Here is a 17,072-nt window from a genome sequence, read left to right on the forward strand (position 1 = left end):
GGCTTTTATGGCTGATAAATTTACGATCACAGTGGTTATTTACCGGTTCATTTTTCTGGATGAGCTTGAACTCTAGGGGAAAGCTTGCTCACAATCGCTTTTCTATTTTTTAACGAGCATAAATTCCACGTTAAAACTGCTCGATTTTGCGTTTATTTTTTAACGAGCATGAACTTTATGCTAAAACTGCTCGATTATATAGTCAAATTTTGATTTTTTACCATAACTAGCTTTTCTCTTTTCAAGGATAGTACTGCATTCTCAATTGCTGCATCAAACTTAGTTAGAAATGAATAACATTTGTTTGAAAATGAGATTAAAACCCTAATATTTCGCTTTGAACCACGTAAAAAGCAATTAAAAAGTGTTTTTACCTCTCATTTTACCATTTCATTTGAATTTGGTTTGTTGGAGCTTTGGAGGTGCCTCTTCCCCTTTGATTTTCACCAGCTAATTTCGGGAGATTCTGTGGACGATTCTCGGCGCCGTCTGGACCAAGTAGGAGCTAAACCCTAGCTCTTTCTTTTCATGGTTTCATTTTTCCATTCTGTGCCTGTTTCCCTGTCTTTCTAAGCACCTGGGGTTTTGCCAGGGTGCCCTGCCATCAGCGCAGGTGGTCCATTCGAAACCTGCGTTGAATGTCAGTCTGCCTTAAGGCAGTTTGACCTTCAATGCATGTGGGACACTAGTTACCTGCGTTGGACACAAAACTGGTCTTCTTGCACAGTTTTTTGATGAAATTTTGCCAGTTTCTCATCAAATCTAGGAACTTACTCCTCTTGTTTGTTTTGCAGGGACCTTTGAGCAAAAATGTCCCTTACATGGCGAGAACGAGAACATGAAGAGGAGGAAATGATTGCCCTCCATGACCCTATCACAGTGAACGCGCTGCGGAACTGTGGCTTGCTGAAGTTTTTCCGTATCTCTAGTATGAGAGCACAGATCTCTTTACTGCAGTACATGCTTGATGATTGGGATCCTATTAACCAAGTATTCCAGATTAGGGGAAAATCCATCCCCTTGACCATAGTGGACATTTACTTCTTGACTGGGTTGTCAAGGCGGGGTGCTCCCATTTCTTTGTCAGGTTCGGCTCGGGGGAATGACTCCGTGAGAGACTATGTCCGTTAGTATTGCAGGGAAGGTTCCCAGCCGAGCAGAGACGGAAAGGTCGTTATCCGTGAGATTACTGATAGGTCCCTCAGGTCCATTCTGTATACTATCGGTAGGATGGCCGGTAGTGCATCTCTTCATGTTGCCAACAGGTCTTACGTACAGCATGCCTTGGAGTGTCTCCAACCGAAAGTATTCAACTGGTGTGATGCAGTACTTGTTCAGATGAAAAGTCAATTGACCAAGGTAAAGGACGGGAAGCTGAAGAACTTTGGATTTGGTTCTATTTTGACTGCCTTCGCCTTGGAGAAAATACCACTGATGCAGCCTCAGTATATTGCACTCGACTTGCCTTCTCCGACCGAGCCACGCATGTAGAGATGGGTTGATCACATGTCTAGGCATGCTGGTCAACCTCAGATTACTTTCACTGATACCTTCTTCAGGTGGTTCGAGCGCCAGGAGATGGTCTATTCCGAGTATCCATATGTGGGTATGGATTTCCGAGGTGATCCGGATTTGGTGTTACCGGATGGCGAACAGTGGGGCGCTATTGGTAAAATCTCTGACCATATTACTGTTTACTGCTCTTATTTATAATGTTCTTGTGCTTTATTCTATCAAGACTTTAATCAAACTCATGTGTGCATGCAGATGTTGGTCCTGTTCGTCCAGCAGTTCGCCCGAGAGCGCCAGTTGCTGCCCCAGCAGGGGAGACTGCTGGGAGAGTTATTCTCCGCGACCTTGACGTAGCTGAGATCCTTACAGCTGTGCAGGAGCAGGTTGAGAGCCTTACTCTCGGCATTCCCGATGTGAGGATTGATGAGTTACCTTTACAGTTGCAGCAGCATACTACTGGCGTGCCTAGACGATGGACTCGTCTCTTGCGCATGATTGCACAGGCCGTGACGTGCTATCATGAGCATCACTAGACTAGGGTGCCCCCTAGCACTTTTGAGTTTTTGGGTCATATGACCGATTTTGTCTTGGTTACAGAACATTATGTATGAATGATAAACAGCTTATATATATTTTGATTTTCGAATTTTATTCTGGTTGAGTTATATGATCCATATGTACAACATTGATGATGTGTCCCTTTTTATAAATGTCGCAAATGTCTATCTAACACATAGTTTGCTAATGAGTCGGTTAATGTGTTTAAATTTTTGGAAATATGCTGGTATTGAACTGAATCAAATTGTATTTCCAAAATCTTAGCCCTTAGGAACATGCGATAAATAGCTGGATTGCGAACGGAATATATACCATTGAGTTGTAGTATTACGAGCTGTGAGTCTAGCCTGACGATTAGCCGGCGTATAACACGGGTGATGGCATCAGAGAGTAGTTCTATCAACGCGCTATACTCAGCGATGTTATTCGTTGATTGCCCAATACACACACCTCTGAAACTTACTAACTCGCCGCTTGGATCAAAAATGGCCCAGGCTGCGAAGGATAGGTTCCGCGAACTACGACTTGCTCCGTCGGCATATCCAACACATGTCTCCAGAAGGTTTGACATCTGCAATAAATGTAAAAAGATGGATCACTCAACCAAAACAAACACTTTAGCGAAAACAAAATACAACAAAAGCATACAGGTTACTATCTAAGCATAGTAACGCTTGAGGTACAACCCATTGCGGGGTTGCGCCAGTGGAATTTTGTCATAATCCATTAACTCGTAGGCTCCTTTTGCTAACACTCGTTTAACAATATAGGGGCCCATCCATAAGGAATTAAATTTACCTGCTCCCAATTTATCGGATTCTTGGTCATAAAGCAAGACCAAGTCACCTTCTGAGAAGACACGGGGTTTGACATTTTTGTCGAACTGCGCCTTGAATCGTTTCTTATGGGCTTCGTTAGCCAAAGCGGCGTCACGACGGGTTTCATCCAATTGGATTAATTCCAAGAAACGAGCCTCTTCTTCTGAAGTTCCGGGGAGGAGATCAATTGCGAGTTTAAGCGACGAAATTTCACATTGGATTGGCAAGACTGATTCTAGGCCATACACCAGTTGGAAAGTTGTGAACCCGGTCACGTTCTTTACCGATGTTCGGTAAGCCCACAAGGCTGAGTACAGGATTAGGTGCCACCTTCTTTTGTGAACCCCGATCATCCTTTGCAACATACGCTTCAGGACCTTGTTGATTGCTTCAACTTGTCTGTTGGCTTGCGGATAATACGGGGTAGAGCTGTCGTGAGACAGCCCTAGTTTGGCAGCTAATTCAACCATCATGTGATTGCGAAAATGCGATCCATGATCTGTTACTATAGCCTGTGGTACGCCAAACCTGGCGACTACATGATTGAAAAAGAAAAAGGCGGCTGTTTCACCAGTGTTATCCAATGTAGGCATCGCCTCGGCCCATTTGGTAAAATAGTCAACGGCAACTATAATATACCCATGCTCCCCGGTCGAGGTGGGGTTACATTGCATGAAATCGATGCCCCATTTGGCGAAAGGCCCATCAGCAACTATTGGTTGTAAAGGTGCGGGTGGTCTTCTGGTTTTGCTATCAAAAATTTGACAAGCATGGCAACTTCTGACTGCGATTATGCAATCTTTGAACATGGTTGGCCAGAAATATCCTGCTCGTAAGATTTTTTTGTGTTGTTGCATATCCAGATTGATGCCCTCCACACGCGCCTGAATGACACTCATTCAGGGCTTTTTCGGCCTCCTCATGGGTTAGGCACCTCCTCAAGACTGCATCGATACCACGACGGTAAAGCGTATCACCGACGATCATGTAGTCTTTAGCTTGGTATCGTATACGTTTCTGTTCTGAGTGAGAGGTGTCAGGCCTAAATTTTTGGGTTTGGAGATAAATTATGATATCTCTAGACCACTCATTGCTTGTAGATATCAGAAACAATTTCTCGTCCACGATTGATTCTTCGGAGGTTTCATCGTTGGACGACGATGGGAGATCGCACAATAATTCTGCGAAAACTAGAGCTTTCTTTGATTTGGATTTTACAAATTCCAGATCAAACTCTTGAAGGATCGTTATCCATTTTGAATATGTGCCCCCCAAAAACTGTCGCGACAGTATATAAGTCATGGGGTTGCAATCTGATAAAATGGTAGTTTTCCGAAAGAGGACATAATGTCGAAACCTTTGAATCGCTTGAACAGCTGCAAACGCTAGTTTTTCAACATAAGAATATTTATTTTCTGTATCATTTAAGTTTTTACTCAAATAATATATAGGGTGTTCAATTCCATTGACTTCTTGAACTAAAACCATCGCAATGGTCGTATCCACTGCAACCAGATACAGGTTAAAATCTCTTTGATAGTCTAGGGCATACATTAATGATGCTTTTACTAGAGAATCTTTCAGAGCATCAAAGGAAGCTTGCGCCACCTGGTCCCAGACGAAAGGTACATCCTTTTTCAAAAGATGAGTATAACCTTTAGTAAGTTCTGCGTAATTTGGAATGAGCCTCCTCAGAAAGTTTGCTTTCCCTTGGAGTTTCTGTATCTGAAGCAAATTTGAAGGTGGAGGCAAATTAATGATTGCCTGAACCTTGCAAGGATCGAGACGAATCCCATCCTTAGAGACTACAAAACCAAGTAAACGACCAGAACCGACGCAAAACACACATTTGTGCGGATTGAGTCTTATCTTGTAGTGTCGGCAACGTAGAAATATCGCCCTTAAATGCTGCGGATGATCAGTCCGCTTTCGCGAATGAGCCGGAAGGTCGTCGAGATATGGTTGAACGATGTTCTTGATGTCATGGAAGGCATAATTCATTGCCCTCTGAAACGTCGCCCCTGCGTTCTTTAAACCAAAGGGTAATTTTCGATAAGCGAATGTGCCCCACGGACAAATAGCCAATTTGTTGTGGGCGGATATTTATTTGATTATACGCGGAAAATCCATCCATAAATGAAAAGATTTCACATCCGACGCATTCATCAATTATCTGGTCGATGAAGGGTGTAGGGTAGTTGTCCTTTGGACAAGCTTGGTTTACATCCCTATAGTCGACACACACTCTAATTGTCCCTTGTTTCTTCATAACAGGGACAATATTCGATACCCAATCGGTTAGAGGAACCGGGTAGATGAAACCAGCATGGAGAAGCTTTTCAACTTCCGCCTTAATGGCAACGGCTTTCTTGGGGTGCACATGCCGAAGCCATTGTCTTACTGGTTTGACATCAGGATACATTTTAATTTCATGTTCAACGATACTCGAGTCTATACCTGGCATTTCATCATATGACCAAGCAAATACATCTCTGAATTCGCGAAAAAGAGCGTTATATATTTCCAGTTCTGAAGGGGAACAACCTTTGCCGACATAAATATTCTCTACAACATTTGTTTTAGTCGAGATATTTATGGCTATAGTCTCTTCAATATTGGATAAGTTTCGCTCGGAATCCACCGTATTTACAGTATTTGATAGGAATTCAAAAACTGAAGGGTGATAAAGGTCATGTTGAGTATCTTCTTCATATTCCAGAAGAAGGGAACGATGGTGGCAATCATTCCATGGTGCCCCCTCAATTAGCATTTATTGTAGAATTCCTTCGTCAGTCCCATGTACTTTTGACCAAGGATCTAATGGGGTACCATATTCTCTAGACCTATCTACCCAAACGCTTGATGAGCGTTGATTTGGGTTTGCCTCCCATGCTCGAAACATTGATTGCTACAATATTTCTATAGGGCTTGGGGGCAAAACCATTGCATGATCCATTTCGACATCGTCTTCTGAGATCTTCGTGGAAGATATCATGTTGCAGGCTCTTACGAATGCTACTTCTCCTATATAGAATGGAGGTGGAAGTGCGAAAGTTCCCATTAATGTGGGGTCTTTCAGTAGGCCTACTCCGATATCTTGAAGCGAATGGTTGCTTCCATGGATCATGGGAATGCTTCCTGTAACTTGTGAACCATTAGGGAGGAAGTTTTGTTGGTCGACGATCGTAATCCCCCCTTCAAACGGGAATGCGATCTTCCTAAAATAAGTCGACACAACAGCTACCATGGCATAGATCCATGGTCTTCCCAGTAGGATGTTGTAGTCAAGATTCCCATCGATGACTTCAACATCTATTTCTATTGTTTTTCCTCCTAGTTCAACCTTCAAGTTATTAAGTATACCCAACGGGGTATATGTCCTTCCGTCGAAAGCTTTTAATGTCGTCGAAGATCGTGACAAGGTTGGAGATCCTAAATTTTTCCAGCAACTCATCGACATAATACATGTAGATGCCCCCTCGTCAATAATTGTTCGGTGAACAGTTTTATTGAGGGCTTTCACTTGAATAAGGAAAGCTAGTTGAGCTGGTAACTGAGGATCGTATCCTTTGTGATCAAAGGATACAAGATTGGAATCCTTAGGATCAACCCCACCAATAGCCGATAACAAAGCCTGCCTTTGGGATGGGCAATTTTGTAGTACTTCAAGAGTCGACATAGCGGATGGCGATTGGGCCAAATCTTCCACTATGTTATAATGCTGCGCCGCTCTAGCGGGAGGATTAAATGTCGACTTGTGTACTACTCCCTTTGGCGGTTTTATTGTTAATTCAGGAATGATGGGCGGTACAACTTCTGTCGAAGTTGTTGTCGAACTACTTGGTTGATCTTTACCTTTGTCGTTCGACAGCTGCGGATTCCCGTAATCTTTGTTCCTTGTCGAAATCAAAGCATCATTCTGCTGTTTTGAAACCGACAACATAAGCACTTGCGACGGGGAAGCATTTCCACTATCAACCAGATTTTGACCTGGATTAGGAAATGGATCAGTTAACACAGCTGGATTTTTCGGACTCTTAAAGAATCTTTTTAACTCAGCTTTGTACGGACAATTTCCTGTCCGATGATCCTCCTCATCACATATTAGACATGGATATTTCCTATTTCCAGGAGGGTTTGAAGAAGTCTTTCCAGGAGATGACTCACCCTGTTTCTTCTTCTTCCCTTTGTTTTGCTTCTTCTTGCTCCCTGGTTGTTTGGTTTCTTTGCCTTTATCTGCTGATACGACATTTACTTCCGAAGCAAGAATTTCTTGATTTGCATTTTGATCCGAATTCTTACGGGCTTTCTTAGACGAAGCCTTTGTCGATTTCGCATTTGCTGTGCCTATCACGCCATCGCCGGCATGAGATTCACTATTTGATTTAGGAGGAGGAGGAATTGAAAATTCCGGTCTAGGGGCATCAGGTATCTTGTCGTAGAGCATGCCAGACTGAGTATAAACTAAGTCTAGATATTTTGCACGAGCAATAACTTGCTCCTCTGTTACGACTCCCCCCTTTGCCACATCTTCTGTTATAGCAGGAAGTAAAGACTTTATAAACCATTCAGCTAACAGCTGATCGGGAACGTATGTTTTCACCATCCTACGACGACGACGCCACTCATGTATATGATCGGATATATGAGTGGCAGTTGTCTGCTTGAAGTTGGTTAATATTTCTGTTCCCGTTTCGTACCTTATCGGTAATTGAAAATGGGTTAAGAAAGTCGTGGCTAGGGAGCTAAAATTGTCGAACGAGGCTCTAGGTAATTCAATATACCATTTTGCCGCTGGACCCGTTAACGTCCTCTGGAAAAGGCGAAGCCTTATCGAATCATCATTTAGGGTGTTTGATGAACACCACAGATGAAAAGTCATCACGTGATTCGATGGGTCTTCACCTGGATTTCCATTGAATTTAGGAATGTCAGATGGAAGTTTGTGAGGAATCGCTGGCCACCAAGGGGCGTAAGCAATTGGATCGTTGGTTAACCGGTGTAAATCGGGTAACTCTAAGGTTGCCACGAATGGTAACTGTTGATTCAGGTTAGGTGAAGCATAACCAGGGTACGATGGAATCGCTTGAGCAGTGGGCCTTTGCATACCAGCATAATGTAATTGATGTTGGTATGACTGATACGGTTGGTGGACTTGACCACCGTAAAGCGGTTGGTTTTGACCGTTTTGAATATACAGTTGTCCACTGTTCGCAAAGATCTGCTGCTCAGAACCTTGGTACACTTGCTGGAATTGTGGTTGTTGGTATTGCACTAGCCACGGTTGCGAAGCCATGTTCTGTTGTGCTATACTAACTGCTGGACCAAGGTGTGGGGTAATTGTACCCGTTTGGACCTGTGTCGCCCCACCAGTTGGCGATTGCGGTTGTGACCCAGGGTCAAGGGGCTGTTGCATTACAACCTGAGAAATCTGAGGTTGACATACAACAGGCATCACTTGAACTTGTGACACTGTTACAATAGCCGGTGTGGTTGGGATGTTCGACATAGGTACACACTGTTGCATAGAATATACAACCCTTGGTTGTTGAGGTAGCATAGGTACCCAACCACTTGATGTAATTCCAGTATAACCTGAATACTGTTGTGAACTCCCATATGGGTATCCTCCCGGAGGGGGTAATGAAAGGGCATACTGCCCCCCATACGGTAGCAATCCGGAACTCAAGGGGATTGTTTGTCCTTGGGGATTGGATTTCCCAAATTGACTTCCAAATGGATCAATCTGGCGAGTCTCAACATAAGAGTTTCCGGATATCATTACGGATGAACAAACTGGAACAGACCACACTGTCGAAATAGTTCCTTGGTGGACTCCTTCTAGCAGTTGCGAGCTAGTCGGGACAGATGGTATGCCGGCAAACATTGTCGGAGTGACGACAGGGGCTTCTGATGTCGCTGTGTCGTTTGACACAGTCCTAGATTTTGACGGTTGTTCAGACATTTTGAGTCTATCCAATAGATTGCCTAGCGATTCTATAGGAACTTCCACTTGTGGTGGATTAACTTCTGATGAAGGAAATAGAGTGACCCCGACTCCAAAATGGGTTGGAGTACTTGCTTGCGGATCCTCTACAATTTCCTCTATCGCAATCAAACCCGGTGGAAGACGAAGATCGTCAGGTCCGTAAAATATTTCTGGTGCCGAAGAAGGGGTTGAATCGATAGCGACAGTTGTTTGGGGAGCAAGACTCTCTAAACCGGTTACAGATGGAACTGGTTCAGTAACGCAAGTATTTGCCCCCAGACTAGGATCAGTATTACTGTCCCTCTGTGGCTGTTGAACTTCTTCTATAGAGGCAGGGTTTCCAGAAATGTTTGGAGTAACCGGAATCTCAGATGTGGTTGGAACACTTGTTCTAACTTTGATAGGAGATTTTGAACCGGTTAAACGAGTTTGCTTTGTCCGTACTGTTTTCGATTCCGGAGACAAAGACGGTTGACTCGTAAGCCTCCGCGAACGACGGGGTTTCAATTGACTTTCTTCCACGATTGCGGATTACTCGATCAACCAAAATACAAAAGGGAAATTGATGTTTCTGAATTGAATGAATTTTATTAGACGCTTTAGACACAACTTGCTTTTTCACTTTTAAAGAGTTAAGAAAAAGCTAAAGATGACTCTAGTCTCCTTCGATGTTTTAACGAGCCCGAAGTGACAAATGCCCGGATGGACTTTTTCTGTTATAGAGTCTGAAAAAGGCCAAAAGAAACTGCTCTGGAGATCTAGGCAGAGGGTGTGCCAAACTTTTCGCAAAACCGCAGAATACTTTTTAAGGTACGGGCGGTCGATCTTCGTGAATGCTGTGTTCACTGCATTGCGATCAGTAGGGCGGCCGACACGGCTTCCTAAGGATAAAGGATATATGCCTATAGGGGTCTCCCAATATATATGCGACGGTACGTGGGATCTCAATCCATACTAGCGCTATCGTCCCTCAGGAGGAATCACCCACCTTCTATGAGATCGACAGTCACTAGGCTTAACGACGTCGGAACACGTCTCTAGCCTAGACCTCTATGTTGTGCGTTATGTTGCAAAGCATTGTTAGGTTCATTCAGTTTATTTTAAGTTGATCTTTTTAGAAGTTTGCCTTTCAGGATCACCACGAGATGTATAGTACAATTCCTAAATGCAGTCTAAGATGATAAGCAAGCTTTATTATCTTTTCAACTTTGAAAATCCTAGCTACTAAGGGAAAAGAAAGACACCATCTTTTCTCAAAGAGCAATCAGCACACTCTAATGCACTCTTTCCTAAATCAATCATGCAAACTTATCAAAATGCAAATGCACAATGCAGGTGTTTGTTTTCCACTTTCTTAGTATAGATGCCTACAAAGAAAGCTTTTTGTATAACTTTGAATTTGCTTTTAAATGACAGATACAAACAAGTTTACTTTTTCGAAAACAACAAGGGTAGAAGAGATTACAATCACTTTGCGAATTTCGAAATGAATACTTGTTTCAACACTTAAAAGAGACAAACTCAAACCAATAAGCAAAAGCAAATGATAATCAACTGTAAACAACCAATGAACTCTCTCCTAAGACCACAATCAATCAGATCTGAATCAAAGGCTACAGGATGACTACTTTACTCATGCAAAGGAAAACTATAAATGACGCCACAAACACATAAAAACATTCACAGTCTTTTTGTACAAAAGGAGGCGGAATCTAAGCAAAGAAAAGGAGTTATCTGACTGGTACCTATGTTGGTTAAAGGCTGCAAAAAACAGATATCAAAACAGGGCAACAGAGAGCAGAGAACCCCAGCTACACAAGGCCAAACTGGTTCAGCGCAACCTCAACATTGAGGATTTGACATTCAGCGCAGGTAGCCTTCACGGGACCTGCATTGAAATGCAGACTGCCTTCACAGCAGTTGCGCTGAAGGATAAACTCTCGTTTCTCCTGGGTTCTGGGTCACAAAACGCTCAAAAATCAACTGTTTCAGGCCAAATCAGAAACACAAGCTAGGTATAATCAAAGGGATGCTTTGAGAGGGTACTAAAGACTATCACAAAGGATCATCAAGTCATTTGTGAGTCCATTGTTCAGATCATAGACAAAATCTAGTGAAGGATCAAGGCAGCAACAGTCTACTTTGCAGAAGCAGTTCGATTGTTGCTGTTGCGTCTATGAAGCAAACAATGATGTAAACACAAATAAAATGACTAAAGCAATATCCCCAGCGGAGTCGCCAATTTGTTGTGGGGAAAAATGCATATGCAGGACGATCCTATCCACCTAAGGTGTGACAGAGCCTTAGCAACAAACAGATACAGCTATACTGGTTTCTTCCTTTATGAAATGTGAAAGAGGGGAGATCGATAGACTTACCGTTGTCTTCCGTTTGTCCCTCGATCTAGATCCTCTTCTCTTTGGGTGTTCACAGCTACTTGCCTCCTCGCTTGCTCAAGAGAACAGCTACTTGATTCCCACTAGATCACAAGAGAACAGATACCTGTGACAAGAGAACAACTACTTGCGACAAGAGAAGAACACAACACAAAGGCAGATATTCATATTCACAAATGATTCAGGATTAGAAGTAAATCAAATACACTAATGCAATCACACAAATACACCAGTATATAGGAGAAAACCAAGATAGCTTTATTGATTGATAACAAGGTTCAGGAAGGGATACAACCCAGAGGGCTCCAATCCAGCATCTCCTTCCCAGCAGAATGGAATTCCTTCTTCAGCTCCCTTCAAAGAATTAAGCACCCAATGTTTCCAGTCTCAAACCAACAGCAATTCTTTGCAATAACAAAATTCCAGCCTCTAGATCTCATGGAGGAGAGATCTATATATAGATGTTTGGAGAGAGGATGAGTTAGCTTGAGATCTGACTAGTGTCCTCTCCCTCTGTCAATTCTTGAGTCCACTTGGAGGTTCTTGCTTCCACTTGGAGATTTGGAACTTCTTACTCATCAGCAGTCGAATTCCTTGAGGCAAGTGTCATTTTGGAAGCGTCCTGGCTTCTGACACCTTGAGGAATGAGTCTGCCACATGTCCAAACTCGCTCAGCGCAGGTAGCTAGTGTTGGAGTTGACATTCAACGCAGGTAGCCAGTGTAGCAGTTGACATTCAGCGCAGATGCTCAGTGGAGTAGTTGACATGATCCTGAATTGACTTGTTTTTGAGTGGTTTCAGGTGGAGAACTTCTGTGAATTGCTGTGGTTAGTTAGCCTTGTTCCTCTAGGGGTAGGAACAACATGTTTAGGGACTTTGGATCCCTTAGATTATGGACATTTCATGCTCAATGCTGTAAGGCACAAAAATGTCTATAACAGTTTTGGTCAAGTCTGTGGGAGCTGATGGACACCCAACTGAAGAAAAGCACAACTTTTCATCCACAAATTGATGGCCAAACAAAAGTAGTTAATAGGACAATGGTCCAGTTACTCAAAGGATATTGCAGCAAACAACCTAAGCTTTGGGATGAACATTTGTGTTATGTGCAACATGTTTACAACAGAGCAAAACACTCTTCTACACAGAGATCTCCTTTTGAGACTTGTTTTGGTTTCATACCAAGGTCTCATTTGGATTTTGTCTTCGGTAAAGATACCGCGGTTGATGGACCTAATGATGTGGACAAGGCAACTAGGTTCATTGAACAGATCCAGGAGATCCACCAGGCAGTACAAGAACAACTGGAAAATAACCAAGCCAAATACAAGGCAAGGCATGACAAGCATCGGATGGAGCATAGTTTTCAAGTTGGTGCCCAGGTCTAGCTATATATCAGTAAGGACATGATGCAAGGTGAAGGTAAAAAGCTAAAGCCTATCAGGTATGGACCTTTTAGGATACTTGAGAAGGTTGGTGAAAATGATTTTCACCTTGATCTACCAGATTACATGCACATTTACTCAGTCGTAAATGTAGATTGATTGAGATTGTTTGAACCTTCAATGATTGAGGATCCTTAAGAGCAAAGTCAATTGCCTTCTATTGATGACCTGCTACTTGAATATCTTAATGAATTGCAGGAAGACACAGTCTTGGACAGGAAGGTGAGGACGACGCGCAGAGAGAATGTTGAGTACCTCAGAATTGGACTCAAAGGTTCGAAGTCGAGCAGTGCAAAGTGGATTGAAATTTGGCAAGTGAGACAACAGTACCCTCACTTAGTCGATGCTTGAAAGAAAACCAACTTTTGGTGGTCCAAAAGCTTTTCAGTGGGAAGGCTGTGATCCGAATTGGTTCCATAAAGAAAGATGAACAGAGCCATGGCTATACCAGGTCGAGACAGACTTCAAAGAATTTACAACGACGATCAAAAACACCTCTAAACCTGTGGCAATGGCAGCCAACATGGAACGACGAGGACCTCGGTTAAAGTGTGCTGACCGAGGCCCATGGAGACTGTGCGGGAGGCGAATTTAGCCCCTTGGAGGCCTGGATCGGGAAACTAAGGCAATTTGTTATCGCACATCGCTGGGCGAAAAAAATCAAAATGGAGAAACCCCGAGCGCTCGGTCGCGTGGGAGTCGGGAAAACTGTGGACAAAAGGCTAAAGGACAAGGTGGGACCCGCGCTCTGAAAACCGGTGGTATTGATCGGGCGCACCCTCGAACGATAAGCAGAATTGGCGAAAATGGAGCGATCCCACTCAGCAGTCGACGCGTGGCAAGCAGAGGATCGAGAAAACTGCTGTTGATCGTGCGTTAATGGTTGATCAAGTCAACTTCACGGGACAATCAAACGACGTCAGATCTGGGGGGCTCCAGATCTAACGATTGAGATTGCACTCGATGGAGAAAATGGAATTGGCGAGGGATTAACCCACAATTTGTAAAGATATGACTTCCGATTTGACTGCCAAGGTAGCAGAATACTTATTCCACGACGTAACAGAAAAACCAAATCGAAGAAGCGAATTGGCATAGCTGCAGGAGGACATGTGGCCACTCCCTATGAGCCTGATGATGACGCTGAACTGGGAACTCCAAGCGAAGCTGTAGCAGGTGATCCGATGGGAAGTGGAAGAGGAATCGAAGAGCCATTGGTACGAATAACCTTAAAGCCATGCATAGGAAAAGCAGGAAAACAACCACCGGAACTCCGAGAGGAGGACGAAACACAGAAAGGAAGAACAAAGAGAAGAAAGACAATGAAGCAACAACAGAACAGAAGACAGAGGGCTGAGATGATCGAAGGCAACATCGAGCACCAGAGAGCTTGATGGATTCAAGCCATCCTAGAGAGGATCTGTCCGGACTGAGCACCACATTGGGTTCTCTCCATTATAGATCAGAAGGTCACATAGCTGGTAAGGAAAAAAGTTCGTGTACTCTAGTGGCTTGGGGAATCCAAGAACCACCCTGCCAAACAAATTATGTTTCCAAAGACTCACATTGAGCTCTTTCATTGTAATTCTCTACTTCAAGACACAATAAAAGAAGACCACCACTGAAAGTTGGACCGGAGATGTAGCCCTGGGAGGATAGGGTGAACTCCTTATTAAATTTTTGTGTTCTTGTATTTGCTTACTGTGTTTCTCTGTTGTTTTCCATTTCAAGTGTCTGTGTATTTGCAATCTAATTGATCTTTCGCTTAAATAACATAGACACACACACCAACATATGAGTCTGTAATACCTTCATTTAATAAATCTTAACTGAGGTCACTCATAGGGTGATTATCAGATCATGGATGGCATGGATATTGTCAACGTAGCATTGAAAGGATGTACCAAGTGTTGAATTTGTAACTATGGTTAGTCTTCATAATGTACATTGGGTCACTTGATGTAATTGTATTTATCATTATAATTCATATTTATGAATTCTTGAGTCATAGGATAATTTATTTTGAGTCAACATTCCATTGCGACTTTTCAAATATGAAAATTAAAATTTTTGAAATGTTAATTTTGGCTCCAAAAGTGACAAGTTGGCTTCCCTCCAAGTTAAGTCAGCCTTGGCCAAGAGACACGTCTATTCACCCAAGACACACTACTATATAAAGACAACTTGACCTCCTCTATTTGGGCATTCACATTCTCTCACATAAGATAGTTTCTGGGCAAGCAAGTGAAGGACAAGAAGGACGGAAAAAGAAAAAGAAAAAAAGACATCAAATATTTTTTCAATTAACTATTAATAGCTCCATAATTTCACGCTCTCTCTTCTCAAAATACAAATCACATTGCCCTGATGATGGACTCACTAAGCTAGTCCGAAACGTTGGTTTCAAAAACTATTCACGGGTTTTTCCACAAAAAAGAAGAAGAAGAAGGACGAAGTAGGATGAAGGATGTTGAAATCTCTCATTTCTATCTCTTTAGCAACTCACATGTCTAGATTAGTCTCCCTCTTTATGGTTCACATTTTCCTATGCCAACTGTTGCAGGGCCAAAATTATGTGGCAACTAGCTATTGCAGGAGAGCTGAAATTTTGTGTCAGACGAATAGAACAAATTGCAGGATCCGATTGGGTAACTTGACTTGGAGGAGAAGACTAGGTTTGACCATAGGCGTTAGCCTCACTCTCTTAATAATCAATTAATAAATCCAAATATTAAATTAAATTAATTAAATCATGAGAATTCTTCAAACCAAGGGTTCTAGTTTGGATGAGAGATTCTCTCCAACTAGCTCTCCTAAATCAATGTGTAAGTTGAGAAATTGTCTCAACCAAGTGAGTCTAAGATAGATGCACTATCTTAAGACCACTTGCTCATGTATTTAAATGTATTATTAAATTATTTGAAAAGAAGTGAAAATTACATGAGCATGAGAGGCCACATGATGGCTCTCTGTATTTTCCACAAGTTTATTGTTCTGTGAGTTAATTTGTTGTGCATATGGTTTTAATGCTGTGTGATTTTCCTTCATGTGATATCAGAGCGAATGGAGATCTTGGATTTAAAGCTAAAACATTGTGGAACTATTGCGTAAGGACTACGTGTGAAGATGCAGAGATGGATGCCACGGATTGATTGATTGATTGAAACAGCAACAACATCACAGCAAAGGGAAAGCAGTTCCGGTCTCTGCACTTATCAAGTCTACCCATTTTCCATTTTTTTTCAGATCGACCTGGATAGGACTCAGCCTCGGGACCTCCAAGTCGGATCGATCTCTATTTTCCTGCGGGGTTCTTGATCGGGGCAGTGCGCAGATCGCATGGAATTTGAATGGCAGGCGGTGGCTCGGTTTTCTCTTGAGAAACCGCATCATTCTCTATAGAAACTAGCCGCTTAATGACCACACTGACAACCAAATGCACGACCTGCATTCCTTGAGCGGCAAGGGGGGTGTAAACTCCTTTGGGTCTATTGGTGAATAAAAAGGGTTGATGTTGTTGTGAAGGCTCTGATTGTGGAGATTGAGCTAGAGAGTCACCACAACCTGAGCGCTGTGAAGCATCCTTGGTGAAGCCATCATTGTGCAGTTGTGGTTTTGTAGCCCTGCTTTGACGAAGAACCAGTTTCAGGCGATTACCCGCAGAGAAAATTATTCTTTTGGACGTCTTCACGATCTTCACACTGACTTTGCAGTATGCAGCGTATTATGTGTTGTATGGAGTAGGTTGGTCGTCAACGCTGGTGAACCTCCATTGATTGGAAACAAGGCTCCTGATTTTGAAGCAGAGGTTGTTTTGGATCAAGATTTCATCAAGGTCAAGTTGTTTGAATACATTGGAAAAAAATATGTTATTCTATTTTTCTATCCTTTGGACTTCACTTTTGTTTTCCCCATAGAAATCACTGTTTTCAGTGGCAGAGATCCTGAGTTTGAGAAGTTGAACATTGAAATTCTTGGTGTTTCTATTGATAGTGTGTTTTCTCACCTTGTTTGGGTTCAAACTGATAGGAAAGCTGGTGGTCTTGGTGATTTGAAATATCCTTTGATATCTGATGTTACGAAGGGTATTTCAAAAGCCTACAATGTTTTGATTGCAGATCAGGGAATAGCATTACACAGACTCTTTATTATTGACAAGGAGGGTGTGATTCAACACTCCACAATCAACAATCTAGCCATTGGTCGTAGTGTGGATGAAACGTTGCGTACATTACAAGCTCTTCAATATGTTCAGGATAACCCCGATGAAGTTTGCCTAGTTGGGTGGAAGCCAGGAGACAAATCAATGAAGCTAGATCCCAAATTGAGTAAAATATACTTCAAAGCTATCTAA

General features: G+C 42.6%; 1 pseudogene; it reads left to right on the forward strand.

The window, feature by feature from the left end:
* Positions 1-17,072, forward strand: part of LOC149181890 (2-Cys peroxiredoxin BAS1, chloroplastic pseudogene) — a 30,884-nt pseudogene extending 13,812 nt beyond the window's left edge.

This window comes from Pinus tabuliformis, chromosome 3_2, assembly GCF_031772625.1.
Source record: "Pinus tabuliformis cultivar Carrire ecotype Pingquan chromosome 3_2, CPIR1, whole genome shotgun sequence".
Lineage (NCBI taxonomy): Eukaryota > Viridiplantae > Streptophyta > Pinopsida > Pinales > Pinaceae > Pinus > Pinus tabuliformis.